This window comes from Danio rerio, chromosome 23 (genome assembly GCF_049306965.1).
Source record: "Danio rerio strain Tuebingen ecotype United States chromosome 23, GRCz12tu, whole genome shotgun sequence".
Taxonomy (NCBI): domain Eukaryota; kingdom Metazoa; phylum Chordata; class Actinopteri; order Cypriniformes; family Danionidae; genus Danio; species Danio rerio.
Window position 1 is genome coordinate 49,782,501 of NC_133198.1, and position 9,450 is coordinate 49,791,950.

A 9,450-nucleotide genomic window follows, 5' to 3' on the forward strand; every position below is an offset into this window, starting at 1 on the left:
TTGTAGAAACACGCTTGTGTAAACTCTGGTTCGTCACCGAATCATGTCCCCATAAGTATAGTAGTAGACTTTTTTCCCCATGAAAAAAACAATGGGTTTAGTGGACAGTCCTCATAAACCATTTATGAGTGCGTGTGTGTGAGTCATCCTGGTATTCATCACAGTGTGGGGACCAAATGTCCCCTTAAGGATAGTAACACCAGTCATTTTTGACCTTGTGGGGACATTTACTTTTGGTCCCCATGAGGGGAAACGGCTCATTAATCATCAAGAATCAGGTATTTAGAAAATGTCAACTGCAGATTGTGTTCTGGGGTTCGTTTTAGCGGACTAAATATACTATCTGTACAGTAGAAACATCATCACGTCATGGGGGAGCTTGTAGAACATGAAAACCCAGTGTGTGTGTGTGTGTGTGTGTGTGTGTGTGTGTGTGTGTGTGTGTGTTTGTGTGGTTTACGAGGACACTAAACAGTATGAGTATGACCTAGTTATATTCTATTATGAAAGTCCTCTTAAACCATATATACAAGTGTGTGTGTGTGTGGTGCATAGGTCTGGATAATGTGTCAGACTCCCGCATTTAAGCTACAGGGAGCTCCGAACGGAATGTATTAATTATGTATGAATAGAGCGATGCATAAATATATCTACACTAATATTTATATTTAAGAGAGATATGGATGGTTTGTATTAAGTGAAATCGTTTGGCCAGGCGATCCTCTGTTGTAATAGGATTAGCAGGCTCTTCTGGATTATGTGCATAGATGAGTGTGTGTGTGCGTTTGTGTTGTACACTATATTCAAATTCACTTTGGCTCTCTTCCAAAACCCAGCGAGTGCCCTAGGTAGGCAACTTTCAAGATGACATTGGTTGCACAAATAACTCATTCATATTCTCAGAGGATACAATCCCATAATGCATTGCAACAAACTCAGTGGGAGTCAATCAGCCGTTTTGTTGCATTTGTAACTGCAATTACACCAATGTGTTACTGGGAACACACACACACACTCGATGATGAGAGAGGAAGGCCTGAAGTTGGTCTGATGTCTGTATAGATAGGAACTTAGATGACCACAAGAGAGCCAAACGCAGAAACCCAGAGGTCATGCTGCTCGCCGTTATTTAATCAATCATAACAAGGCTATCCGGCTGCTCTAACCTCATGCTATCTGGATCTACAGCGATCCAGCCGACCATGAGGCCTTACTTTACTCTGATATCAGATCAAATCAATGCGTTCAATATCCGTTTAATGATCAATGTTTGATTTTAGGTTGTGCGAGAGACTGAGTAATGTAGCGCCAAACTTTTGTGTGCGTCAAATCAGTTTTGAAGTTCAAATAAAAACTAATTTAATTCGCCAAAATAGGCCAAACCGCTCCATTAATTGTATAATCTAGAGGCCACTAATAAATGGAAATAAATTTGTGAGCATTTTCGCATTTTAAATTTGTTAATCTTTCGGCCTCATTCATGAAACCCAAACTGATTTGTCTGTTTTCAAATGTTTCGTAAAAAAGCACTTATTATAAAAATAGTATTCGTCTATGTGAATCGTTGCGCACATTTGCATAGACTCTCTGTTTAATCGTTCATATATCGTTCTGTCGTTCTGAATTGCAATTTGCGCTATAAATATGTCCCCATTCCAGCAGTTTCTGCGCCGCCCTCTTGTGGTCACGAGCTGTAAATACCACTCATAATGTTTTCTGTACATATGTCTAATGAAAAGAATAGGCTAATACAAGTTAATCAGCTGACAAGAAGCTTGGGAGAAATATGCAAATCCAATATTTTCGTATGTTTTTGTGTCTTTGATTATTCTTTCTCTCTCTCTCGAATGACATAATAAGCTTTTAAGACCGTATCTATCCCTGATGCTTTTAGGTGCGAATTCCACATCGAATTTTATTGTTATATTGATTATCATGGCTTAGTTTTGTACTGATTTTTGAGATATAGAACTGGACTTATATTATTTTTCATTTCTGCGAATCAATGAGACATCTCAACCAGACTGCTGCTGAGCTGCGTTAGCTGTTTATTTAGTTTTTCTTCTGCATTCTGATCTGAAACTGGTGCTTTAGTTTTGTTTTTGCTACAACCGCTGCCTCAAAACAGCCAACCTGACACACACGAAACAGTCCGTTCAAAGGATTGTTGAAGCTTTAACATTACTGCGGGTGAAAAAAACGGGGGCTCGTCCGGGATGGACGATGTCGGATTTATCAAGACTTCTAGAAAGGCTGGAAGGTTCTTCAAGAGCAGGAACATTTGGATTAATGCTGTCTTGTGGATGACGGACTGGATTGCAGACACGTGTATATACCAGTTACGATAAGCTTCGTTTGGATTATACTAGTTTTTCTAGCTAAGGATGATCAGCGTAGTGGAGTTGAATGTTTTTTTTTTTGCTCCTTTTAACCCGGATCCAGATGAGCATCTCTGCCTTCGTAGCCTTTGCAGAACTCAAACACATCTGGATCACTTACATCTGATCAACAAGGGAAATAAACCAGCAACATCTTTGCTCCGCTTTGGATTAAGCAGGAGGCTTTGCCCTCATCAAGCTAAAAAAAAAAACATGGGATTCCCGCCAGTTTTGGGTTTGCTTCATTGGGTGTCAACGGATGGACGTCTGAATGGTATCATGGGGGGTTTTGCGGCCCCGGTGTCCCTTCATCAGTGTTTTTGTGAGGGGGAAAATCAGGGGCGGTTTTAGGATTTCCCTACAGTTGTCAGTTTAAGATTACATTTAATATTAGTATTTTGTAAATAAATACAAATAACAACACAACGGTTAACATTTACGACATGCTGCTCTCATCTTTATATCATAAAACCATGCCTTTTTGAATTGTAGTTCTTCAATTAAGCTTTAAAGCAATCCTTTTTTCCATCACAAAATTATAAAATATCGACTAGAATATAATATCATTACATTTTTGTAGCCTATCTGATACGAATATTGCAAATGTGATGTTTTAGGACATGTAGAAAAACTACGAGCAAAATGTAAATAGCAAACAGCGCCATCTGTTGGTAAAAACTAATTTCAGAATCGATTCAAGATCTTGGAATATATACAGTATCGCTTTATTATCACCGCTCCAGTAAAAAAATAGTACAGCTTTTATTAAAGCAAAGAGCGCCATCTGTTGGTAAAAACTAATACAGAATCTATTTGCACCATTTGCATCAATTTATCGCCAGTGCCCTAATCAAAAATAGTACAGCTGTTAATAAAGCATACAGCGCCATCTGTTGGTGAAAACTATTTTTTAAAAATTTCAAAAGAGAATTATACATTTGGAAATTCTCGATCATATATCAATTCACAATTAAATCAATTTATCGCCACAGCCCTGGTAAAGAATAGTACTGTAGTTTATAAACAAACATCTCTGAATCGATTCAAGAGAGATACACAATGCATTTGGGAAAATCTCAGAAAATCGTTATGCAATGCAATGATTTATCAGCAGAGAACTACTAAAAAAGTATTGCTGTTTATATAGTAAACCGCGCCATCTGTTGTTTAAACCCAATCTCAGAATCGATTCAAGAGAGAATCGTAATACATTAAAATAGATTTATTGCCACAGCGCTAGTAAAGAGCAGTACAGTTGTTTATAAAGCAAACAGCGCCATCTGTTGGTAAAACTAATCTCAGAATCTATTCGAGAGAGAATCACAATGCATTTGGGAAAATCTCAGAATCGTTACAGAATCATTTTGCAATGCAGTGATTTATCGCCAGAGAACTACTAAAAATAGTACGGCTGTTTATAAACTAAACAGCGCCATCTGTTGGTAAAAACTATTCTCAGAATTGATTAAAGAGAGAATTGTAATACATTTGGAAAATCTTGGAATCGATATTGCATCGGCACATTTCTTGTAAAAAAAAAAATAGAACAGCTTTTAATAAAGCAAAGAGCGCCATCTGTTGGTAAAAACTAATCTCGGAAATGATTGAACAGAGAATAATCTATGTGGAAAATCTTGATTATTTATTGATTCACAATGAAATTGATTTATCGCCACAGCTCTAATATATAGTACAGCGGTTTATAAAGCAAACAGCGCCACCTGTTGGTAAAAACTAATCTCTGACTCAATACAGATTCTATTTGCACCAATTTATCATCAGCACCCTAATCAAGAATAGTACAGCTGTTCATAAAGCAAACAGCGCCATCTATTCATAAAAATTTATGAGAGATTCACAATGCATTCGGGAAAATCTTGGAATTGATACTGAATTAATTTGCAATACAACAATTGCACACCAGAGCCCGATTAGAAAATAGTAAAAACTTTACATAAAGCAAACAGCGCCACCTGTTGGTAAAAACTAATCTCGGAATCAATGCAGAATCTATTTGCACCAATTTATCGCCAGCACCCTAATCAAAAATAGTACAGCTTTTTATAAAGCAAACAGCGCCATCTGTTGGTAAACTAATCTCAGGATAGTTTCAAGAGAAAATCGCAATGTATTTGTGAAAATCTCAGTATTAATACAGAATTGATTTGCGATGAAGCAATTTATCATCACAGCCCTAATGAAAAATAGTACAGCTTTTTATAAAGCAAACAGTGCCAGCTGTTGGTACCTCAGAATTGATTCAAGAGAGATTCACAATGCATTCAGGGAAATCTCGGAATTGATACTGAATTCATTTGCAATGCAACAATGTATTAGAAGAGCCGGATTAAAAAATAGAACACCTGTAATAAAACTAAGAGCGCCCTCTGTTGGTAAACTTATCTCAGGATCATTTGAAGAGAAAATCGCAATGTATTTGTGAAAATCTCTGAATTAATACAGAATAGATTCGCAATGAAGCAATTTATCATCACAGCCCTTATGGAAAATATTAGAGCTTTTTATAAAGCAAACAGCGCCACCTGTTGGTAACAACTAATATCAGAATTTATTCAAGAGAGATTCACAATGCATTCGGGGAAATCTCGGAATTGATACTGAATTCATTTGCAATGCAACAATGTATTAGAAGAGCCGGATTAAAAAATAGAACACCTGTAATAAAACTAAGAGCGCCCTCTGTTGGTAAAAACTAATCTCAGCGTCGATTCAAGAGTAAGAGAGACTCCTAATTGATTTGTGAAAATCTTGGAATTAATAGTAAATAAATTCGCAATGCACCAATTCATCGCCACAGCCCTAATGAAAAATAGTACAGGCTTTAATAAAGTAAACAGCAGCAACTACTGGTAAAAACTCATCTCAGAACTGATTCAAGAGAGAATTTAATACATTCGTAAAGTCACGGAATCGATACAGAATCAGTTTATCACCACAGCTCTAATTAAAAATAGCAAACAGCGCCATCTGTTGGAGAAAGCTAATCTCGGAGTTGATACAGAATGGCTTTACTGCCACAGCTCTAGCGAAAGCATCTAGAACCGCCCCTGGGGGAAGTTGTTGTAGATACACAGGAGAACATCTTCTGGACTGTCTATGCACTTTGGATCAGTTAATCTTCACATTCACAGAGTTTGTGTCTTCTCTGTTGGATGTTCGTGACTGAATTGAAGGCAATCGACCGACCTGTGGCTTTATTTGTTTATATAGTCACGGTTGGGTCGTGGAGCCGAACAGCTAGACTGAAGATTGCCTTTCTTGAGTCTAGCTGAAGGATAAATTTTCGCTCATGTACGTATGTAGAAGCGGGTAAACGAATCGTCTGAATGCTGATTGTTTAAGGAAAACACAAACCACCAGGTGCCGTTGTTAACCAAAATGAACTACCTCTCTCTCATTCATTCACACATGTAATCATCACACCATTTCAATGTTTCGTTTGTCTTTCTTTTTATAAGAAACACTAAATCTTTGACTTATTTATTCCTCTCTGACTCAAATGCTGGACTATTTACCTCAAGATGTCTCCATAAAAAAGCCTGCAGCTTAAACAGCGCTTTTACTGCCCGAGCGGTGGCCAAAAGCTCCTTTCTTGGTGTTTTTACGTGTTATGCTAACAATATTGTGTATTGGGTGTTATTCAAGTCATGTCGGAAATATCGCATTAACGAGAATTAAACGTCTTTGTTATAATAAGACGGAAAATCTAGTTCCTTTAAGCACTAAATTTGAGTATTACAATTTAAATATGGGTGATTGTACAGCACTTTTGTGAATTGAATATTCATTATAACGTTACGTTATAGTTAATGTATTTATGAATTACGAACGAACAATGTTTCTACATCATTTATTAGTTATGGTTTAACATTTACTAATGTATTATTGAAATACAAAGTCGTGCTTGTTGACTTTAGTCAATGTGTAAATTAACAAGTGACTTTATTTCAATTAAAAAACGTTAACAAAGACGAATAAATACCGTAATGTATTGTTCGTTCTTATTGTTAGTAAATACATTAACATTATACCACATGACTGTGGAATGCTTGATTCTAATTGGCTGATGAACATCTCTAAGACGTGCTGTTATTTTCATATAAACGCAGTCTAAAGTAGTTCCGGCAGGTTGCAGTTCGTTCATTTTTAATAATGGAACTGGCTGTCATCAATTATTCCGTAAAACATAACGAAAACTCATTGTTATTCATTATTTTGAAGAACTGTAGTAAAAAAAAAATCTTTTGATTTTGCAATTTGTAAAATACGAAATTTCTGATACGACTTGAATGGCGCATTATTTCTGCCACGCCCTAAAGATGCGTTAATGAGCGTTTCGTTTGGACATTTTTAGAGCGAACGTTCATGCAATGATGAGATTCTCCAGACGAAACGTTCACTTTCATCATGCATCGTGGCGATGTTATCACAGGGATTTTTCCCGCTAGTATCCGTCAGTATTCGCTCTTTCTCATACAGAATGTCAAAGCATTGACAACCAAGCTAGCTAATCCCAAAGTATCCTAAATAAGCTAGTATTGTGTGTTTTACCGCGCTGCCATGTCATATAGCATTTGAAAACTGTGTATATCTACATCACAGGGCATTGCAGACGTTTGCTTGGCAATGTGTGTTGAAGTTTTGGCCTGTTTTCGAGATAATGGCTTTACAGCTCACAAATCAGCCTGTAGCGCCCTCTAGTGGAGCTATTGGTTTTATCTCTTCTGTTTTTCTGCATCTCTTTTTCCAGTGGTGTGTCCAGATTTTTTTTTAACCATGTAAGAGCTCAGTCAAGGGTTCCATTACATGTACATGACGTCCTTTATAACTGCATATTCCTATCATTATTTTGATTTATAATAGTAATTGTAATAATAATAGTAACCAATATTAAAAGCATTTGATTATTTATTTGTGATTAATAAAATTCAATTATGATATAATGATACCAGGATTAATTATTTATATGTATTATAATTATTGTTGTTGTTGTTTATTATTATTATTATTATTATTATTATTATTATTTTAACATCAGTAATAATAATAGTAATAATAATTATTATTATTTAATAATAATAAAATAATAATAATGAAACTAATATTCAAATAATAATAAAGTAATAATAATAATATTTAATTAATACTAAGTATTATTATCGTTATAAAAACAATATTAAAAGTATTTATGATTATGCTCCTTATTGCTAATAAAAAAATTATAACAATATCATCATTAATTTATTTGCATATTTCTATTAATATTTCTTATTATTAATAATAATAATTCAAACATGACTTTTAAATAATGGAAAATTAATAAAAATAAAACTTATTACAATTCTATTTTATAAGCAATGACATGCACAAACAAACACTTTTAATATTGTTTAAGACAATTATTATTATTTATGAATTACTTTACAATACAACAAAATAACTAATTAAAATAACTAATCCTGGTATCATTATAGTATTTACGTTATTATTAGCAACAATGAGCTTCATAAATGCTTTTAATATTATTAATAATATAAATTAGAATATTAAGAAAGCTACAATATTATTAATAATAATAATAAATGTTACTGTAGTTATTAAATATTTCATTCTAAAATAATTAACAAACATGATTTAACTATTAATTGTTATAATAATTACATTTATTATAAAATGTATATGTTATTTTTATTTATAATTAATATTTGTTATAATTTTATTATAACAATTATTCCCATTTGTAATTTAAATATTAATAAAACTAATAATTATTGGTCATAATAATAATAATAATAATTATTATTATTATTATTATTGTTATTATTATTATTCTTGTTATTATTGTTGTTATTATTAATAATAATAGTTTTCATTTAAAATACAAATTTGTACCCATAACTCAGACTAAACTGATGCTGCTTCCCATATTTTACTGGTCAGTTTATATCTGGTTTGATTGAAGATCATCCATCTGGACACCCCTCTGTTCTCTATCTTCATCCTTTCCCCCCTCATCTTCTGTTCATCTAAACACCTTCAATCTACCCTTCATTTAACCCCTAAACCACAAATACACACACACACATACATACACACAGATTCGCCACCAGCATTACTTTATTCCAGATATAATTCTTAGTATTTCTTCAGTGCAGTAGTGGTATAATGTGGAGTCAGGACACTATTTAAACCCTATATTCTCCATGCTAGCTCAGTTACAGACCACCTCAGTGTGCCTACAGCCCAAAGCCTTATTTTGGGAGCGTAATTATAATATTACCTTAATTTTCATGCATTGCTGCCCAGTGTTTATTCATGAGATTGAGGCTCCAAGTCAGACTGAACACACAAAAATTCTGCGTATTAGTGTCTGGGGATGGTGTAGAGCTGAAAACAAATAGAGATGGAAGGAAAATGAACATTATTATTGTTGATTTTCCCATAGAAAGTCTTGGTTTAAGTGTTATAAATAGAGAATGACACTGCTATAATAAACTACAATCCCATGATGCATTGCTAATGATGCATTTAAATTAAAAACGACTCAAAACAGAGGTTGAAAGACATCGTTGATATTTTACAAAGCAGTTTTGGTTCTGGAAGTGTTTTTCCCGCATTTGTGTTCCCATTAAAAGTCTTAAGTGTTTAAGTGTTATAAACGTGAATGATAAAAGAGGGAAAAGAACTACAATCCCATGATGCATTGCTAATGATGCTTTCAAATTAACAATGACATAAGAAGCTATTCATTTCAAGTTGTTCCGTGTATTTTTATAAACACTCTTTGATAGGAGTGGGTGGAACTAAAGTTCTCCTTTACTGATTGTGAATCTGATTGGTGGAATTTTGCATGGCATTATGGGTAATGTAGTTTTATACTTAAAGTTGACTTTTAGTTGGAATTAGTGTTATCAAATTGACTCAGCAAAATCAGATTATTTTTATAATCTCCCTCGACACGTTAACGCCATCAAAAATGTATTAATTATTGGTTAAATTTGAATTTCTACTTCCAAAACCAGACTGCGGCACTCTAGAATGATTTATATGC

At 34.1% G+C, this 9,450-nt stretch overlaps 1 protein-coding gene across 5 annotated transcripts in view; it reads left to right on the forward strand.

Annotated features, from left to right (window-relative positions):
• vdra (vitamin D receptor a) overlaps positions 1–5,967 on the forward strand; it is an 82,613-nt gene extending 76,646 nt beyond the window's left edge. For all 5 annotated transcript variants that reach the window (XM_073937963.1, XM_073937961.1, XM_073937962.1 and 2 more), the window contains one exon: positions 1–5,967. This exon is cut by the window's left edge and continues 1,353 nt beyond it. The gene's annotated coding sequence lies outside the window, so the exon portion shown is untranslated.
• Positions 5,968–9,450: the final 3,483 nt, after the last annotated feature.